Source organism: Musca domestica, unplaced genomic scaffold (genome assembly GCF_030504385.1).
Source record: "Musca domestica strain aabys unplaced genomic scaffold, Musca_domestica.polishedcontigs.V.1.1 19, whole genome shotgun sequence".
In the NCBI taxonomy this organism is placed as follows: Eukaryota; Metazoa; Arthropoda; class Insecta; order Diptera; family Muscidae; genus Musca; species Musca domestica.
In genome coordinates, this window is record NW_026712245.1 from 14,315,931 (window position 1) to 14,334,639 (window position 18,709).

At 35.7% G+C, this 18,709-nt stretch overlaps 1 long non-coding RNA gene across 1 annotated transcript; it reads right to left on the reverse strand.

The window, feature by feature from the left end:
- Window positions 1-3,874: 3,874 nt before the first annotated feature.
- LOC131802058 (uncharacterized) lies at window positions 3,875-7,378 on the reverse strand. The gene is made up of 2 exons (XR_009342025.1): window positions 7,331-7,378; window positions 3,875-4,435 (listed from the first exon to the last, which is right to left on the reverse strand). It is a non-coding gene; the product is annotated as an uncharacterized LOC131802058 (long non-coding RNA).
- Window positions 7,379-18,709: the final 11,331 nt, after the last annotated feature.

The following is an 18,709-nucleotide window of genomic DNA, read 5'->3' on the forward strand; positions in this document are numbered from 1 at the left end:
GGTATTGTACCTAAAATCGTCAAAATACCGAATATAGGGAGGTACTGATATATGGGGCCTATACGAAGACCTGGACCCGCACAGACAATTTTCTGTCACAGACTGTAGTTCCCAAAACGAACTTCAAGTACCAATTTTGAAACAATTCCGGTGAATAATGTCGCTAAAATCATCAAAATACCGAATATAGGGAGGTACCGTTATATGGGGGCTATATGAAGACGTGGACCTGCACAGACAGTTTTCTGTCTTAGGGTGTAGTATCCATTTTGAACTTCAAATACCAAATTTGAAACAATTCCCGTGAATAATGATGCTACAATCATAGAAAAACCGAATATCGGGAGGTACCGTTATATCGGGGCTATACGAAGAAGTGGATCTGCACAGACAATTTTCCGTCTTAGGGTGTAGTATCCATTTTGAACTTCAAATACCAAATTTGAAACAATTCCCGTGAATAATATCGCTAAAATCATCAAAATATCGAATATAGGGATGTACCGTTATATGGGGGCTATATGAAACCGTGGACCTACATGGCCCATTTACGAACTTAACCTGCCTACTGGAAAAATAAACATGTGTGCAAAATTTTAGCCATCTATCTCAATTCATTCGAAAGATAGCGTGATTACAACAGACAGACAGACGGACAGACAGACGGACATCGCTAAATCGACTTAGAATTTTACGCTGATCAAGAATATATATACTTTGTTGGGTCTGATATGAGTATTTCGAGGAGTTACAAACGGAATGACAAAGTTAATATACCCTCCATAGTATGGTGGAGGGTTTAAAAAAGATTTTGGAGATGATCACAAAGTATTAGGGGGTTGAAATGGAAGAAAAAACATGAATTTTGCATAGAGTTAGATTTTAGTGCTGGGCAGAAAGCTACCAATTCGGTCATCAGCCAATCTCATCAATTCGGTAAAGGATAAAATCTAAGAAAATGGCGTAAAAATATGCCAATAAACAAGTGATCATTTTATTTACATTTTTTAATTTTGTCATAATTTTTATCGCATGCGATTTTTTTTAATTTGACTTATAATTTTGAATTGTACATTTTGTGTTTCTACACCCCGCAACAGGTATTATATACAGGTCGCAATTATTGTCCGATCTTCACGAAATAATGCGTGGGGGTAGGGTTAGGGTCAAATGGGCAAAAAAAAAAAATAATAACATTTCTATGATTTTTCAGTTGCTCTACAGGTCACAATTGAAAACCAATTGGATAGGGAAGAAGTCGAACATTATGTATGACCATTGGTTTATATTTAGCTGCAAAATTGGACACAACTTTTGTTGAATTTATTTCGAATACATAACAACACGACGGATTGCGTAAATAAGGGTAACATATGGATAGGGCTCTACGACATTATTTCAAAAATGAAATCTTCCAAAATAGATTTGGACATTTGGACTGTATTGTAAGATTTGTATTATTTTTGTTTTGATTTGGCAATAGTGACCTCCCTCCTAAGTCGTCCAACAATCGGTGTTGGGCTTATATCAAAACGTGGGCGCTTTGCCATCTAAAAACATGTTAGATTACAGTTCATTTTTCGGAAATTGAGATTTGGATACAGATTTACGTATGAGGGCAATATGAAATGGGAGATTTATATCCTCTAAGAATTGGAGAACTGTTCTTAAAGCAACAAAAATCTTAAAACCTACCGTTATGTTGGGATTGTGCTTAACGGAAACCAATACACCGACGTAGTCTGGGAAAATTTTAGATATTTTATGAACAAACTATTTTTTTCTGTTGGGCTTCACGAAACGGTCGCGGAAGGCTTTCTGGCTAGATCGGTGAGCAAATATTAAACAAATATTGGCGGAAGAGATTGCTCAACTCTAGATATTGGACCTCATACATTTGGATTCGGGAAGAAATATGCAGAATGACTAGTGTCAGGTAATGGAAATATATGAGGGCTAAACCTGAGGCTAAACCTAACTTAATTTCAAAGAGTTCCGAATTCCAAACGTTAAATAATAATTGAGATAAAGATATAATATTCTGGATGGATTAAGTGTCATCCAAATGGCTTGAAAATGCGAGTGAGTGTTTTCAAGCAGAAATGGCATTGTATGACAACTTATATGGTTTGGAGAAATTGATGAAATTTAATGATTATAATGTTCTTAAAAATAATCATTAGACACAAAAACGAAGGGCCAGCAACTCGGACCATGTTAGCTAGTAATAATTTTAAGTGCTGTTGAAATTTGAATTCATATTTACAGTCTGGTATCGAATAATATAGGAAAGAGACTGAATTCTTGCTGAATGAAAATTAACATTTTCCATTTCTGTTTGTCAGAACACGAACATCAATTTTATGTGTGGCTATCGACTTTATATCTAATTTATTTAACCTGATGCTATGTTTCAAAACTTTGCAAAAAAGTAAACATTGTTCTACCATTACAGATTCTTCCTTTATGTTATAGAAAAGAATTGTTGTTTCCCTGTCGCATTCATTTTCTTTCGAAATACACAAACAGACCCACAATAAATTATTTTGGACATTTTCACTTTTTTTTTCAAATTTAAATTCATACTAGCTGGCCCAGTCCGCGTTGTCGGCCCGTAGTCTTAGTCTTTAATGCATAACTTTTAAAACATAATAATTCACAAATCTGGCTCACATAAATGGCACAATTTTTAGTATAAATGATGACTCGATTAAATAGAAATAAATACGTCTTTCAAAAAACCTGTTCCTATTTTTCAGTAAGAGGTTTTAGTTTGTGAGTTAAAAACCTAAATAATATAGCATATATATTAAAAAGTTTACATAAACTATTTATAATAGGTCCATGTAAGATGGTTCTCAACCCCCATAGTAGGCTAAACACACATTTTAAGTCAAATCGATTCGAAAATATAATCAAAACCATAGACAAATGAAAATATAGACAACGAAATGCTCTCACCGTTCATCTTCGAAAAAAATCGGATCAGCAGATGTCGACAATGTCGTTTCAGGGGTTTGAGTGGGAATTTTGAAGTCATTCAATTCAAAAATGTTAAAAATAACAAAAACTGTAAGATATTTGTGAGTTGAAAATTATTTTATAATAAAAGAAATGTAAAAAGTAAGTGATGACATCGAAAAATATGGGAATATTCCAGTGAAATTCTTGAAAAGCGATAAAATGTGTTTTCGAAGTCGAGTGGCTTGAACGCGTAAATCAGCATGGATAATCAGCCACCTGGATAAAAAGACAAAACTAACTTTTCGTTGTCTATATCTTCATTTGTCTATGTCAAACCCCTCGAAATAGGTAAAATCAGGAGGTACTTTTATGTGAGCGCTACTCCGAAACATTGACATTGAAAAATTTCCGCGAACAGGTCTTCTACCAGAAGCTAGATGCCAAATAAGGGCAAAATCAATTGAAAAATGTGACCAAGACCCGGATACCTTCACATAAGAGTGAAGGTATCCGGGTCTTTGAGGAACATTTGAGGAATTTGAAAGGGGCTACATCATTTGAGGTGGCTATATCACAATATAGACCAACCTGATACATATTTTGTACAAATGATTCCTCATGTAACCCCTAGGACTGTATTAAATTTAAAACTTTATCGTAACTTTTGCGGAGTATAGGGCTAAATATTTGTGGCCCTTTGTATTAGGTTAAGCTATATAAAATTGACTCTAAAAAGATAGATCCGGGAACCCCCCTTTTGGGATTTTTATTTACCAACCGAAAAATTTCTTAACCCCAAGAATGTCTGCGGCGCATTGTAATTACTGACGATAGCGCATAGTACCCGCATAACGTTACCTATGATTTAAGATTACTTTTAAGGGTTCGGAAGAATTTTCCGAGTATATGAATTATTAGATTTTATATTATAATTCAGTTAAACTTCTGGAACAATTTGACAAATGAAAAACACACAAAATTGAAATGGAATATCTTGTTTTTTATTTCTTTTCTTTCTTGAACTTGTCACTTCAATGATTTGAAAAACGAATGGAAAAATATAATTACAATCAGATCAATATTGTAATACAGAAAAACTAAATCTCAAAGCACATGTGATGAATCAAAAATATTTAGATAAATTCAAATTAATTGAAACAAAGTAAATGCACTGGTCGACATATTATTGAATAGTAAATTCAAATTTACATGTTTTTCAACACGCCGCCTCAAAAATATGTCGATCCTTTAAATAGTATTTAATAAAAAATTGACAAGTTGTTATATCTGGGTAAAAATATTTATGGCCCAACATTTGTTGCAAGGACTAGGGAAAACCCAGAAAAACCTAATCAGACCAAAAAAAAAACTTATATTTAGTGTTCTAAATTCTTTAATCCAACTTGTGTTCTTAGTTCCATGAATCGTGGAGTTGACAAGGGTTTGGTCAACAAATCAGCCAGTTGCTTGCCTGTGGGAATATATTCAATTTTAATCAGATTATTTTCCACTTGCTCTCTTGAAAAATGATACTTGATGTCAATGTGCTTAGATCTCTTGTGACATGAGGGATTATTTGCAATACTTATGCAGCTCTGATTGTCCTCATAAATTAAGATTGGATTTTCGAATACAAAACCTAAACTTGTTAACAATGACTTTAGCCACAACGCTTCTCTTACAGCCTCAAATAATGCCATATATTCAGCTTCGGTAGAGGATGCTGCAACAGAGTTTTGTTTTCTTGTATTCCAGCAAACTATATTTGATTCAAACATCATAAACAGAAAACCAGTAGTACTCTTTCTATCATCTTCCTCCCCAATCAGCATCAGCATACCCCGAAAATATAGCTTCTCTACAAGATTGTTTTGTATAAACTAATTTCAAATCAATAGTGCTTTTTAAATATCGAAGAACCCTCTTGAGGCATTGCCACAATTCTTTATTACTTTTACTACTGTATCTACTCAGGATATTTATCGATGTGCTTAGATCAGGTCGTGTACAAAGCATTATGTACATTAAACATCCAATTAAATTACGACACGGGGCGTTATAATTTTCATCTGAATTTAGTGCAGTATAATCAACGTTTGTTGGAAGTGGATTCCCAATTGGCTTACAGTCATTCATTTCGAATTTTCTAAGTACTTTCTCAATGTAAGCAGATTGGCTTAGAGTAATTGTATCATTATGTCTTTCAACTCTCATTCCTATAAAAAACTTAATATCAGAAAGGTCCGTCATTTTAAATCTGCTCTTCAAGTACTCTTTGAAATTATCAATAGTTTTATTATTTGAACAAGCTATTACTAGGTCATCAACATAAAGCAATACATACAAATTTTTCAGTACATCACCCTTATCAATTAAATAAATACAACGGTCAACAGGTGAGCTAACAAATCCCATGTCCTTCAGGGCCTCCTCAAAAACTTCAAACCAACATCTTGCGGCTTGCTTGAGACCATAAATTGCCTTGTTCAACTTGCAAACTTTACCATCTTCACATGTCAAACCCTGGGGAATTCTCATATATATTTCCTCTTTTAGCACCCCATTCAAAAAAGCTGTTTTTACATCCATATGATGTACCAATAAACCAAACTGATTTGAAATAGATATTAAAATCCGAAAGCTAGAGACTCTGGCCACTGGTGCAAATGTCTCATTGTAATCAATCAAATATTCTTGTGTAAATCCCCTTGCTACATGTCTAGCTTTATATCTTACCGGATTACCGAACTCATCATGTTTCAAACTAAAAACCCACTTACAGTCTATAATATTTCTGTCTTCTGGCATTGGCACAATTAACCAGGTTTCATTTGAAAAATGAGAATCAAGTTCCTCCTCAATAGCTTTTTTCCAATATGTGCTGTCATCCCTATATAGAAGTTCTTCAAATGAGTTCGGTACATTACCAACAAATGCGTTTGCGATCATAATACAGTTATCTAAACACTGTATGATACATGTGGCTTAGCTTTTAAGCGATCACTCTTCCTTATCAAATTACCTTCATTTTGAATAAATTTGTCATTCTGCAATTGACTTTTACTTTGCTCAACATTTCTACATTTTACTGGCAATGCATGCTCTTGATAATGACTCTCCCTACTTTCATTCGGGACATTTGTTTTCGTGCTTTCATTCTGGAAAATTTTTACAGCACTAGAATGAAGTGATTCTTTATTTAACATTTTCCTACTTTCATTCGGAATAACAGTTTCCGTACTCTCTTTCCGGAAATTTCTTACATCACTCGAGTACAATGGTTCCTTCATTAAATAATCCTTACTGTCATTCAGGATTACATTTTCCGTACTCTCTTTCCGGAATTCGTTAACATTATCAGGTTTACTACGGTCTGTGTCTTTTAGATCTCTAGAATATTGCATATTTCTCTCATCAACAATTACATCACGAGCCATTACAAAACGTCCATTGTCCACATCCCACAGTTTATAGCCATTCGACTCATATCCAACAAGTATAGCCTTCCATGATTTCTCATCGAATTTTCTTTTTCTCAATTTATCATGTACATATACCGTGGACCCAAAAACTCTCAAAAACTTTAAAATAGGCTTTTTCCCATGCCACATCTCAAACGGGGTTTTCAAATTATCTTTTAACGCCTTACTAGGACTTCTATTTATTAAATATGTTGCTGTTAGAACAGCTTCACCCCAAAAAGTTTTGTCTAATTTTGCTCCACTTATCATGGCACGCGCTTTCTCTGTTATAGTTCTTATCATTCGTTCAGAAACGCCATTCAATTGTGGGGTATATGGCACAGTCAAGTGATAACTTATGCCTTTATTTATACAGTAATCCCTGATTTCATTTGATAAATACTACCGTCCATTGTCAATATACAAGTTAACAACTTTCAAGTTAAATAGAGCCTCACTTTTAGCAACAAAATCCTTAAATACAGAAAAAACTTCTGATTTAAAGGTAATTAAGTAGGTCACACAGTAGTGAGTGAATTCATCGACAAAGATCACGTAATAATTTTTCTCATAAATTGTGGGCGGAGTTATCGGTCCACAGACATCGGAATGTATTACAAACAATGGCCTCCTTACGTGTTCCTTGTCTTTAAATTTACCAAAACTTAATCGGGATTGTTTTCCATTTATGCAAGCTTCGCATAACTCTTCATTGGGACGCATATTGTCTAGAAGTTGACTATCACAAAACATTTCCTTACTCTTTATCTCCATAAATTTACTCTTACTAATGTGTCCTAATCTCTCATGCCACAATTGATAACTATTGCATTTCGCAGCACTTGCTGCATACAAGCTTTTATATGATTTAAAACAAATTATCGGAACATTATTTTTACATTTACCTTGAATGATTACATGGCTTTTGTTTCGTACAATGACACCTTCGGAGTTGAACTCAATAGAAAATCCAGCATCTTGCATCTTTCTTATTGAGAGCAAATTCTGTGGAACTTCTTGACAAAACAAAACATTCTCAAGTGTAATCTGGTATTGGTTTCTACTCCATAGTTTAACTTTTCCTTGTTTTGTAGCATGAATATATTCACCACATTTTGCAACTGCTATTTTAATTGGCGATTCAAGGTTGACGTAATTAAAAAATAAGTTTTCATCATTAATATTGTGATCCGAAGCTCCAGAGTCTAACAAAAAAGGAATTCCATCTTCTCTGCTTACAAAAGCTTCCCGACAAATCATGAAAGCAAATCCTTTCTCGGGTTGAACTGCTGCATGAACTGTTTTTACATCTCCATGGTTTTTCGTATCCAATGTTTTCTTGAACAGGAAACAATTCTTCTTCACATGGCCATTTTTATGACAATAATGACACTTTATGGATGGGTCAAAATGTTTCGTGGTCTTCAACTTTTTCTTATGCTTGAAGTCATGTGATATTGGTTTATTAAATGGACGCCGACGGTATTTTATTGCTTGTAGTACTTTCATACTGGTGTCTTTTCCGTCATTCTTGATTTTTATTTCATGATCAAGTAAACGTGTCTTCACAAATGCCAACGTCAAATTGTCTTCAGATAGTGTTTCGATTGCCGTAATTACACCATCATAAGATGTTGGGAGTGTCAGCAATAAATGTGAGACTTTATCCATTCCTCCGATATTTGCTCCAGCCGCTACCAACTCAGATATTAAATCGTCATACACATGAAAATGATTTAATAATGATGTTTCTCCTTCCAATTTTAATGATAGCAACCTCTTTCTTAAGGCCAGTTGTGATGCAATGCTCTTTCTTTCATAAATGGCATCGAAATTTGCGAAAATTTGTTTGGCACTGCAGTCATTATTTGCAAATCCTAAGAACGAATCGCTCAGATACTCGATTATAATACCCTTGGCATTCCTTTCGCTTTTTATCCAATTTTCAGTAATTTCCGTTGGCACTTCTTCATCAATAACTTTAAGCACATCATTTTCGGCAAGAATTGATCTAACACGGAATTTCCAAATTGAATATTTTGCACCGTTAAACGGTTCTATGTTTCTTTTCATCTTGTCCATATTCACAATTTTATTTATAGGGCGTTATCTGGGCCCATAACCTATTAGATTTTATATTATAATTCAGTTAAACTTCTGGAACAATTTGACAAATGAAAAACACACAAAATTGAAATGGAATATCTTGTTTTTTATTTCTTTTCTTTCTTGAACTTGTCACTTCAATGATTTGAAAAACGAATGAAAAAATATAATTACAATCAGCTCAATATTGTAATACAGAAAAACTAAATCTCAAAGCACATGTGATGAATCAAAAATATTTTGATAAATTCAAATTATAGTAAAATTCAAATTTACATGTTTTTCAACATGAATCCTTTTCTTACTATATTTTCAATTCACTCCACTATTTTGTATGGTCCGTATATTACAGTGTCTCTTCATATTCGGCATTTCACTGATTGAAGTCCCAATGAATTTTGGATTTTCAGTTCTCATTGGATGAATTATTTCCATATCTAATCAAAATTGAAAATTTGGGTATGACAACCATATAACAGCATGTATAGAAAATATGCTAACTTTCTCGATGTTTTTTTCGGGTTTTTTCAATAAAAATTTTCAATTTCAAAAGGCATTCTGAAACAATTCTACACAAAATTCCATATTATAATAGAACAGTCAATTTTTTCCGTTCCTCGAATCTGCTCAATTTTTTTTTTTTTCATGACAGCGTTTCCACTGTAATTACAAATAACCAAAAGAAAATTTGAGTCAAATGGGCCCAGCCGTTCTCAACTGATATTTTAGTATACTTTTTCAAATTTTTTACATATAAATTTAAAGAAGTAGGTGTGGCCAGTTCCTCTGACCCCAACCAGATACCTATGGTTGGAGGCGAGAGTCAAGATTACGTCGTATACTAACTGTGGAAAAGATATCTGCATGATTTTGGTAAATATTAGGATTTTAGATAAATCGAAAAAATGGGCGAAAAATTGAGGTCACTTTTTCTTTGCATAAAAACTTAATTCGGGATAGGACGAACATTAAAAAAAAAATATCCAAATAGTTCCAGCCGGTCTCAAATAATTCGATTACCAACGAACAACAACATATATAGATAAAAAAGTAGGCGTGGTCAGTTCCTCAGCCCCAAAATAAATACTTAGGATTGGGGGGAAAGTCAACAGTATGTCGTGTAATAATTTTAAAACCGATATCTTCATTATTTGGCAAATATAAGGATTTTAGATAAATCGAAATAGTGGGCGTAAAAGTAGGTGTGGTCAACTCGGGGTAGGACGAACGTGTGTACACACAATTATGCAAATCGGTTCAGCCGTTCTCAACTGATTCCATTACCAACGAACAACAATTGATTTTAATATATATAGATTTCAATATTTGTTGCGAATGCAATTTTTAGTTGTACGATATGATTATGGTAAAATTAAGAAGGTAAATTCATTTCAAATAAGCATTCCCAACCCTGAATTTTCTATGATTTACCTTGTCAAATTACACGGCATAGAAAGCAGGGTCCCACTTCCGATTTGTGTGTAAACAACGGATTTATGAGTATACAGGGTGAGATAAAAAAAATTGCTACAAAGTCAAACGCCATAATTTTTCCTTTTTTTTAGTTTTATTGAATGAAACAGCATCAAATATAAAAATAAGTTTAGATTTGTTCGAATCGGTCACCTTGCAACGAACAATGGAACCGTCACACACGGCCCAAATGTTTCTCTGCGGTATTTTGGTCCATTCTCGGCGAAGCGCTTGCTTGGTATCCGAAGATTTTGGTGGCCATTGTGCGCTGGAAATGAAGCAAGGAACCCCATTTGGTAACCATTCTTGGGTGGCGCGTGCTGAGTGCGATGGTGCTGAGTCCTGTTGGAATGTCCAAGGTCTGCGCCCAAGGTCTACACCCTCCAGAATATTTTCGCTATACTATTCGGCATTTATTCTGATGCCACGGTCGATTAATAAGAGCGGAGAGCGACCATCGGCTGTTATGGCGGCCCACACCATCAGCATGTCCGCGCTTGAGTTCTTGTGGCGAACCGAAGGTGCACAGGTGACCTCTTTGGTAAGTAAACACGATCATTTTGTTTGTTCACAAACTGCTGGACAACAAATGTTTTCTCATCGGAAAAAACCAAATTCGGCAGTTCACCACTTTCAGCCAAGGGAAGCAACTCTTTAGCTCTTTTGAGTCTATTTTCTTTCTGTTGCGGTGTAAGATCTTGCTCTTTTTGGAATATCATTACCCCTAGTTCATTTTTCAATATTTGCCGAATGGAATATTGCAAATACGTTGAGCTCAAGGACCAATTTTTCGGCCACTGCGACGCGACTTTTGATCAAGTCTCTTCTTTCTTTTCGAACCATTTCTGCTGATTTTACTGTTTTTCCGTCCACTTCCTTGACGTCGGGCTACGCTACCAATATCACGGTAACGAGCGATGGTACGAGACACAAAAGATTTATTCACATTTAAATGCTGGAGTGCTCTAACGATAGCCACTTGTTAAAAAAAAAACTGTAAAAATATAATTGCGTGACTACCTTCTTACCCTTACCTTAGGTATAATGGAAGCAAATAGGAAACACCAACCAATAAATAAACAAAACAACCAAACAAACCTTCGTTTTTAATTACTTGATGTGTAAATTGTATAGGAATAAGTCATTCCTTTTTGTTTACCGAAATGCAGAAGCCACATATCTTCTGCATTATATTCATTTGTTTTGGACAGCTGGTAATGCAGCGGGTACGTTATTGTCATGTCTAATTGTGCTGAAAGCGGCACACTTGGCTTACTGGGTAGTTGGTCAATTTTCGAATTTCGTTTTTTTTTTGTCTTTTTGACAGAACTCTTGTTGTTTTTTTTTTTTTTCAACAACCACAAATCGAAATCGGCTCAAATTGCCAAGGGTAGTTGTATATTTGCTCCTATTCAAGCTGCAGTCCGGTCTTTGACATATTGAATTTAATGAGCTCATTAACAGATACTCCCAGTTCTTAAATTTGCAATCTATTGCCGGATGGCGAATTACCCTAAGCAAATTAGAAATGTGTTTTTTGCGAGCATCCCCCTTCACTTCGGCCGAATTTGCATATGCCGGGATGTCTAAGCAAATAAATAGGGGTGTAGCCGTGCAAATATTTACGAGTTTTTCCTCATTTTCCATTGTTCTATCCATCAACGCAAAATGGGATGACATTTGCCAGTGCAGTGGAATACCCGGCCGACAAGTAGTATAGGCAATGAATACTCAACAGCCTCTGGGCCTTAAAGTGGGCATGGCAAATTTTGATTTTTACTGGTTTCAACAGCGCCGTATTTGCATATTTGATTATGCCAATGCTCAGCTGAAGGAGCATTGCGAATTGTAAAAAAGTACCTGGACGGGAAGTTAATAGGTCGACGATATAAACAAACAATAGGCATCCATCGCATTTAGTCTTGCCTTGCCTTGTGGAAGTGTCGATTTTTGGATTGGCTGATATAATTTATGATATAATGATATAATTTCCGTCGTTGTGGTGTACGTGTAGGTAAATTTAGCTGCAGTTAAATGTTGTCTATATCCCAATGGACTCATTTATTGAAAAAAACATTTGAAAGAATGCAATGCATTGCTTCGGTCCGAGGAAATATATTTTTTAGATGATACAACTTACATTCTGGATAATAAAATAAACTAAAATTTCGTTTCGACACAATATCATAGCAGCAAATTTATGATTTGACAATTTTATAAATAATTAATAAATATTGCATGTTAGAGTTAAGAAGTTAAAGTCATGCAAACATATCCTTACAATTTTTTTTTTCAAAATTGACCGTTGACAACTCATTGTCAAAATGTATATTTCTAAATCCGTTGTACATACACAAGTCGGAGATGAGAACCTGCTTTATAGGCAGTGAAATTTGACAAGGTAAATTACAGAAAATGCAGAGATGCGAATAATATTGGATTTAAAAAATGGGGTGCATTTTTGTGTTGTTGGTATATGCTATTTATAAAGGATATAATTTAATTACATACAGATAGAAATAACCATGGTACAATAATTACAAGGTTGGACAGAATGTTTAAATTTGAAAAACACAACCCTGAAGCTAGAGTCTTGTAACTTCAAAATTATATTTAATGCCGGGAATTTTTCGCAACATCGATTTCCTAATATAATTCCAATTCTTTTTCATCCCAAAACGGGATGATGGTTATTATTCAATGCAAATCATACACATACAAAAACGATATACAGATTATGACAATACAAGACCAACAAAAAACTGCCAAATGATTACTATTCCCTACCTTGTCTTCATCCATTGTACCATGGAAAAAACCTTCTATTAACAATACGAATACGTGGGCTTTATTTTGTGTTTGTTATGTTTTGGTTTTTTAGTTTTCAAAATTTAGCGAGATTTACACGTAATTATTATAATACCTTGGCTATGTCCGTCGGACCTGCCACTCATTCCAGCACCTCCCCCACATAGGGTCAAAATTTAGAACATGCATAGATATGATTTAGTCGAAATAAACATCATATCATCATACACACAAAATATGACCGACGAGTCGCTTAATTAACGGCGAAACAAGACGCACAGTGGTGAGTGTGTAGTAGTGTGGCTCTAGCTTTCGTTTTCAATACAAATTTTCGATCACTGATCTTAGTTTAAGAATCTGCTACGACTTCGTCCCTCATCCAAACAAAAAAAAAACTAAAACTAAACGTCCAATTTAAGCGAGCGCAAATGAAATAGGAATTTATTGCGAGAGTGGCAGCGTATTTGCCAACTTCTAATTAGTTGACGCGTGACTGGATATTAAATTCGCCTACTTCCTGGGTAAATTATATAATACCCGTCGACTTTGAGCGTTCACTTTTCCTTGCGTGGAGAAAGTACTGCAATGGCATTTGGTAATTGGAAAGTTATTTTCAAAATCCATTTAATATTACTGGGAGAAGAAGAATGAAGCGATTTGAATTGGTTATAGTAGAGAGATTACGTCTGTAAATTCCAAGAGGGCGCCATTTTAACTACATCAGTTCTTGAAATATGCACGGATTTCCTCCAGCAACGCGCTCCATTCATTTATGATTTTTTTTCGGATTAATTGTTGTTGGGATGCGGAAAATGATAGAGTCCGTGACGAAATTTTGAAAATACTACTGCACAAACTTTACACGAAGAGCATGACAAATTGCAAATGAATTTGGAATGAAAGGTTTTGCATCAGGCTGCGTTGCAATGATGACTCGCCGCGGCTGGATGGTGAAATCAGAGGCGAGTTGCCAGAAGATTGATGAACTCGTGTCAGAAATGTCAGATATCCGTTATTTATTTTAATTTGCAGAGGCCGGCAACGGCTCGTCAAGAGGACAACACGAAAAGAACATGTGTATGAATATTAGACAAAAAGTGCTGCGCATGCGGACGACTGACGCACGTGTGTGCGAATGTGGTTAAGGGAACGAAGAAGGGGTGCCTTTCAAACGCTCGCGCTCCGCTTTTAATTGAACAACGTGCGTTTCACCCGATGCTATTTTCTGCCGAATGGGGTTGTTTATGAGGATACAACGGCGCGTGCGCTTCATCCCAACAAGAGCCTCTTGTAAACTGTCACAATGTTGATGTATTGCAACATGAAAAATGCTTTTGTTGTCCTGTCATTTTGGGTCGATGTTTTTCGTTTAACGAAACAAAAACAATAAAAAACAAGATAAATGAACTAGCGCTGTAAATCAAAATTTGTCGTGAAAAGCATTCAACCGGGTCAGATGAGTGCGTCAGAGTTGCGGCTCACTGATCACAGTGCCCATCACGAGGTTCGTAAAAACTGGTATGGATACGAAAGGGTGAGCAAAACCTATGGTCTCCTGGGCAGACCTTGTGCTACTCCACATGACTACAACTTGAGAGCAAATGACTATTTTCATCTCACAAACCATCGACTCCACACTCCTCAGCATACGACGAGTACATATTAACATTGCCATTCCAATTACGGCACTATTAAAGTCAAGAATATACAGGTCCAAGGTTTGGCGTAGCCCCGAACAATATCCAATTAAATTGACTCTTTGGCTTTTCTGATTTGCCATGTCGTTTGGCAAGTAAAAGAATAATGCCCTCCCTGCATTTTTCGATATTTTTCATGAATCGATTGTCATCATTAATTGAATATTGGGGAGAAACTAAAATTAAGAATTAACCGGCTGAATGATATACGCTATGTTAGTACAAAAAGTTTTTCCGTTGTCAAAGGAAGTTTTTCTTAATACCCTCCGCCATGGAAAGAAGGGTATATTAAAATTATCATTCCGTTTGTAACACCTCTAAAAATTTGTCATGATCAGCATTAAATTCTCGAAGTCGATTTAACTATGTGCATCTGTCTGTCCGCATGTCTGTTGAAATCATGATACAGCCCACAATATTTAAGCTAGCTTAACATTTTGGTACAGTAGTTTGTATTGGGTCTGGGATGGTTGGTATTGGTTCACGTTTTGAAATGGCCCCCATATAAGGGGACCTCCCGATATTCGGCAATTTTATTAATTTTACCACATTTTCGCACAGGTTTGTCTTATACATTGTAGTTGTTGTTTGTAATGGGCTCCAGCTTCTGTGACAGAACATTGGTTATATAGGTCCCATTTTAGTATAGCCCCCATATAATGGTGATGGTTTTAATCACTTTTTCCCTCGCATTTGTCTTAAAATTCGTATTTATAATTCGTTATGGATACTAGTTCCGGTAGCGGACCATTGTATATATATAGGCCCACGTTTTCGTAATGCCCCTGTATAAGGGAACCTCCCGATATTCGGTATTTTGATGGTTTTATCCACATTGTCGACGGATTTCTAATACAACGGCTCGGTGTTTGATATGTAGACCAATATTCGGTATTTTGATAGTCGTAGTCACATTTACCCACGTAAATATGTCAAATTTGGTATTTGGCTTTTAGAAATGTTAACTATTTGTACTAAAGACTCGAGCTATTTCATTGGTGATGAGATATCGATTGAGACGTTACGATGTTATTAACAAAAGGTGAAGAAAAAAACACAAGTGATACATGAAATAGGAGAAAATAAGAAACTGCCGAACTAGATTGGTGGATTGGCAACAAAAACCAACGGCAACTGGACGACTGATTGAGTTCCATTGAAAACACCCTCGAAGCATAAAAATAAATACAGCTACGAACTTCAGCATTAAACGATCGGTGACTTAACTAAACAATCAAAAGCGATTCGGGGAATATGTAATAGCTTGGCATTATACTATTTGGAGTAGGTCTGAATGCCGGCTCTGTGCACTCAGCATCCTTGGAATTGAAATTTGGATGAGACCGATGAATTATTGCAATCATTGGCATCTAACTTTTTTCTGGGATGGTTACCATGGAGCATGTATGATGCCGACAGTTTCCACGCAGGTTTCCGACATATATTTTAAAACTCTGACTGCCGCCAATTATTCATAGTTTTGGAATAGAATCAGAATTACACTCCATCATGATTGATGATGGATGAAACCGATGTTTTCGGGCTCAAGTTGAATTAAAAAAAAAATCTATTATCAATCATGTTCCTTTTGGCAGGCAACATCACCGCTTCCAGAGGCACCCTCAGCCCGTACAAAACGAAACAAACTATTTCACTTGTACAAACCAATGCAGACGAATTATCAACACTCTTTGTCAAACGAAGAAACATAAGGCCGATGCCATAAGTTTTATACTATCCAGTTTGCAGGCAAAGTGAGATGACGATATATTGGTTATAATCGGGGACAAAATATTCCAACAGAACTTTGAATCTGAGTTCCCATTTGTTTTTGATGGTACAAAACATGTGACATATTCTGGACGGATATAGAAAATTTTCTACCCTGCATTTACCTTTTGAGCACACAATGAAGGCCTGGGCTGCACTGTTTACCCTACGGATTACGACTTGTCATTCTAGTTTGCAACACATGATTAATGAACTGCTATGTTCGGATGTTAGCCTCAATAGGCAAGGTTCATCAGTATTGTCACAAACTTTAATTGCAAGAACCACCCCCTTGATAGATCGGACATATTTAAGGCTTGTCAACGAATGGTTTCGAGAAACTGAATGACTGATTTACGACAGAGTTAGTCGGACTTTTATTCCCACACTCTCATATATGGAGTAAAAGTCAAAGGTCCAAAACGTGTTTAGACCATAGCACCTAATGGAAATACAAGCTATTCTTCGGACTGTAAAATGTGGGAAATATTTCGGCGCACTTTACATGATGCCCGTAAGTGGATTGGCTCTTCGATTATGGATTATGATTTTCAATATGACAAAACCTAATACTTAGGCCAAGGTCGATGTTGGGCATTATGGCTTCGATTCCATGTTGATATTCACATCAGTATTTTTTCGGCCTGGAGCTATCTGATTGCTGCCCCAACTTCTGTTATCGTTAATTCTGTCGCTAAAAATGACAAATATGTTCTTACAAAATAACTTCCAAAAAATCTTATCATTAAAACCATAATTATTGACAAGTCCAAGTATAACAATCGAATGGAAGAGCTTTTTCTCCTTTTGCCAACATTCATGATTTTTCCAAACAAGATATTCTTGTGGGGAAAATAGCAGAAGAAAGGGGTACATGTTTTGGATAAACACAGATATATACCTCCGATTATCGACGATACGATATGCTGACATGCTTGAGCACTCCATGCAGCATCATTTACCTCCTTTGGGAAAACGCGGTTTAAAGTTTCTACGTCGAATTTCTGGGAGCTGACTTGTATCGATTTATTCCATATTCCATATTTGTATTCCATACAAAAACACTTTCGACAGTGAAGTACATGGAATAAACATGGTGGTCAATCATAAAAATTACTCTTCTCAAAGTCCAAAATTAATAACCCGATTTTCTTAATGTATTGTAAAATGTTTAAGCTATTAAGCTATTCCTTTAATCCCACAAGTTTCTCGTCTATAAGGAAACAAATTGAAATTGATCAGTTGTTGCAAAACTGACATAAACCTTTATCTCATACATGCTTCGCACAGCCTTAGACAAGGTACGTATATGTACAATTTTATCCTTTATCTTTCGGAATCGCTTCCCCACTGAACCCAAGATATTCCCAACAAGAAGAGATTGATTTGGAAAATAAACATATTCAAGAACACACCAGCGATACTAAAACAACAGATTTAACCATGGTACAATAAGGAGGTAGAACAGCTTCGTAAAACTACTGAAATACGGCCCTGAGGCTATGCCCGCTTCCTGTCAGAATTTTTCAAAATTATAGGCAACAAGTTGTTTTCATTTATTTGGTATTTTTTGTTCATTTCAAAAATGAGTCAAATAGCGCAAAAGATGAATGAAATGTCCGGAGGTTCTGTCAAAAATATGATTCTAAGTGTTCAATCTTTCAATTCCATGGCAAATCTGGTTAATGTTATTATTACGCGCCCCGCAATTTTAGTTTCTTTCAATCGTTGATTTTGAAAATGTTTTGTTTTTATTTTTCTTGATACAAACTTCCACTCTCCCGAAAATGACCATTAATACCGCCGGTGACTGAATGTAGATGTTCAAAAGCAACGCCGCGAAAATCGATCCGTTTGCATGGTCGATGAATGATCAGGGCGACACAAACGAATTTTGCTCGTTTCTAGCTGTGGATCAAGAAAGTCAGCACAACCGACATTCCGGTTGTTGAAATACTAGCACGACAAAGAGAGCAGGGTAAAGATCAATGTTTTGTTGGATCGGTTCACCCACCCGCTAGACATGAAAGCGAAACTATTCGAGAAACCAACTGAACCGTTGAGAGTTGTTATAGGAAGGTCGATACGAAGTTTCCATCAACGCAAGTATGTATATCAATATCCCACACCATGTTCCTACATAAACATTATGTATAATATATATTTGCAAAAATATTTCTAACAAGCATATCATTTAAATAACACGTCCCTCGTTATTGAAAACGATGAAAAGCTATTCACATCCTTCATTTGGCTTAGTGCCTCAGTTGCCGCACTCTTAGTCTGAGTCGGAGTTGACTTGAAATGGCATTGCAGAGCTTACTAAGCTTACTATTCGCTCAGCCAAATAAAAGACATTTACACGAATGAAAAACAAAATAGCATGCAGCGAGCGCGAGCGTAATCTAAGCTTAAGCGCCAGAATGGTGT